The sequence below is a fragment of the Apium graveolens genome, chromosome 4, assembly GCF_009905375.1.
Source record: "Apium graveolens cultivar Ventura chromosome 4, ASM990537v1, whole genome shotgun sequence".
In the NCBI taxonomy this organism is placed as follows: Eukaryota; Viridiplantae; Streptophyta; class Magnoliopsida; order Apiales; family Apiaceae; genus Apium; species Apium graveolens.
This window is the reverse complement of record NC_133650.1, coordinates 97,563,722-97,567,220: the sequence shown is the minus strand read 5'-3', so window position 1 is coordinate 97,567,220 and position 3,499 is coordinate 97,563,722. Positions and strand designations below refer to the sequence as shown.

Sequence of the window (3,499 nt, the reverse complement as noted above, 5' to 3'; positions counted from 1 at the left end):
CTCAGTAGTGGTGTAGTTTATTTGAGCTCCATTTAGAGTCTTACTAGCATAGTAGACCACATGACAAAGATTATTCTTGCGCTGCCCAAGAACTGCTCCCACCGCATAATCACTCGCATCACACATCATCTCAAAAGGCTTTATCCAATCAGGTGCCGTAATAACTGGTGCAGTTATCAAACTCTTCTTGAGAGTCTCGAATGTCGCCAAGCATTCATTATCCAATTTGAAAGGCACATCCTTCTCGAGCAAGTTGCACAACGGCTTAGATATCTTCGAGAAGTCCTTGATGAAACGCCGATAAAAACCCGCATGACCAAGAAAACTATGGATTCCTTTCACAGAAATAGGTGGTGGAAGATTTTCAATGACTCTCACCTTGGCTTTGTCCACCTCAAGACCCTTGCTAGAGACCTTATACCCAAGAATAATTCCTTCACGCACCATAAAGTGACATTTTTCCCAATTGAGTACCAAATTAGTTTCCACACACCTTTTGAGCACTGCACGAAGATTATTCAAACATTTATCATATGAATGTCCAGAGACGGAGAAGTCGTCCACGAACACTTCAACATTATTTCCAATCATATCAGAGAATATAGCCATTATACATCTTTAAAAAGTGGCAGGTGCACCATATAAGCCAAACAAAACTCTACGAAAAGCAATCGTGCCAAATGGACAAGTAAAGGTAGTCTTCTGTTGATCCTCTGGTGCAATGCAAATTTGATTATACCCCGAATAGCCATCCAGAAGATAATAAAACTCATGACCAGCCAACCTATCAAGCATTTGATCAATAAATGGAAGAGGGAAGTGATCCTTTCTCGTGGCCTTGTTCAACTTTCTATAATCCATGCATACCCACCATCCTGTGACTGTTCGAGTGGGGATGAGCTCGTTCTTCGCATTTGCTACCACAGTAATACCTCCTTTCTTAGGTACACATTGCACGGGGCTCACCCAAAAACTGTCAGAAATAGGATATATGATTCTTGTATCCAGCCACTTCAGAATTTCTTTCTTCACCACTTCTTTCATGATAGGATTAAGTCGTCGCTGTTGCTCAACAGTTGGCTTACTACCTTCTTCTAGCAGAATTTTATGCATGCAGTACGAAAGGCCGATCCCTTTGATATCTGTTATAGTCCATCCAATAGCCGATTTGAATTCTCTCAAAATCCTCAAGAGCTTGTCTTCCTCACTACCTGAAAGGTCAGATGCAATAATAACAAGTAAAGTAGATGCATCACCTAAAAAGGCATACCTCAACTGTTCAGACAATGGTTTAAGCTCCAAAGTAGGTGCTTCCTCAATAGATAGTTTGAGCTTTCCTTCAGCATTCTTGAGATCAGAAGTACCAAGAGATTCAAATGGCATGTCTAGCTTTCGCCTCCAAGGAGAAGCATTTAGATATTGTAGTTGCTCATTGCCATCCTCATCATCACTATCAAACTCCCCCACTAAGGCTTTCTCTAATGTGTCAGACATTAGCATATGATCAAGTTTTGAAGTTACCGCAGAATCAATCAAATCCACCTTTAAGCACTCCTCGTCTTCTGTAGGGAATTTCATCGCTTTGAATACATTGAATGTCACATCCTGATCCTGCACCCTCATAATAAGTTCACCTTTCTGCACATCTATCAAGGTACGGCCTGTAGCCAAGAAAGGTCTTCCCAAGATTATGGGGATCTTCTTATCTTCCTCGAAATCCAAAATAACAAAATCTGCAGGGAAGAAGAGCTTATCCACCTTTACTAACACGTTCTCCACTATGCCTCGTGGTTATGTAAGAGAACGATCAGCCAATTGTAGAGACATGTAGGTGGGCTTTGGATCAGGCAAATTCAACTTTTTGAAGATAGACAACGACATCGGATTGATGCTTGCTCCCAAATCACACAGGCACTTGTCAAAAGACAACTTGCCAATGGTGCAAGTAATGGTGAAGCTACCTGGATCTTTAAGCTTTGGAGGTAATTTATGTTGCAGCACAGCACTGCACTCTTCTGTTAGAGCAACGGTCTCAAGGTCATCCAGTTTCACCTTCCTTGAAAGAATTCCTTGAAAGAATACTGTTCATGAATTTCACATAACTAGGCATTTGCTCCAGAGCCTCAGCGAAAGGTATGTTGATGTGAAGTTTCTTGAACACCTCCAGAAACTTACCGAACTGCTTATCCAGTTTTTGTTGTTGCAATCTCTTAGGGAAAGGTGGTGGAGGATCGAGCTGTTTCTCCCCTGTATTACCCTCAGGCAAAGTGTGTTCAACAGTAGTTTTCCTTGGTTCTGTCGCTTTCTCCTTTTGCTTCTCTTCTTCATCACCAACTTCAGCTTCTCCGTCTTTTGCTTTTTCAGCATCAGCAACTTTTCCAGACCTTAAGGTAATAGCCTTGACTTGCTCTTTAGCTTCCTTCCTTCCTGGAACTTCAGTATCACTGCGAAGTGTGCCAGGTTGGCGATTGAGCACTGCATTGGCTATTTGACCGATTTGATTTTCCAAGGTCTTGATGGAAACAACCTGACTTTTGCACAACAGCTTGAGTTCCTCGAAATCAGCACTAGAAGGTGGAACAGCACCTCCTTGTTGAGGATATGATTTCCTTTGAGCATACTGTTGTGGTTGCTGGAATCCAGGTGGATTAAACTATTTACTTACGCCTTGCTGATATGGTTGCTGAATAGCATTCTGAGTATTGCTCCAGCTGAAATTGGGATGATTTCTGTTGTTAGGATGATAAGTAGCTGGCACAGGCTGTTGCGGTCGCTGATAATTGTTCACATACTGAACAGATTCATTAACAAGAGAACACTGATCCGTAGCATGAGAACCTGCACAAAGCTCACAGACCATAGCTATCTGATTGACTCCATAGGTGGCTAAAGAATCGACCTTCATAGACAGCGCTTGGAGCTGCGCTGCAATAGCTGTAGTTGCATCAACTTCCAGAATACCTGCTACCTTCCCAGGCATCATCCTTTGAGTTGGATTTTGATGCTCATTTGAAGCCATAGTTTCAATAAGATTATAAGCCTCATTATAGCTTTTGGCCCACAAGGCGCCTCCAGCTGCTGCATCGAGCATGGGCCGAGATTGGGCCCCCAAACCATTATAGAAACCAGTGATCACCATCCACTCAGGCATACCATGATGTGGACACTTTTTCAACATCTCCTTGTAGCGCTCCCAAGCTTCGCACATAGATTCTGTTGGTTGCTGCGCAAACTGAGTAAGAGCACTCCTCATAGCTGTAGTCTTCGCCATTGGATAGAACTTTACCAGAAACTTTTGCGCAAGATCTTGCCAAGTAGTGATGGACCCAGCTGGTTCAGAATGTAACCAGTCCTTAGCTTTATCCCTCAGAGAGAATGGGAAAAGCCTCATCTTGATAGCCTCATCAGTCATACCATTATATTTGAAAGTACTACAGATCTCGACAAAATTCCTGATGTGCATGTTGGGATCTTCAGTTACAGCACCTCCGAAAGAAAC

At 42.6% G+C, this 3,499-nt stretch overlaps 1 non-coding gene across 1 annotated transcript; it reads left to right on the top strand.

Moving 5' to 3' along the window:
* The first annotated feature begins 3,149 nt into the window (after positions 1-3,149).
* On the top strand, positions 3,150-3,256 carry LOC141722553 (small nucleolar RNA R71). Its single transcript, XR_012575568.1, has one exon. It is a non-coding gene; the product is annotated as a small nucleolar RNA R71 (small nucleolar RNA).
* Positions 3,257-3,499: the final 243 nt, after the last annotated feature.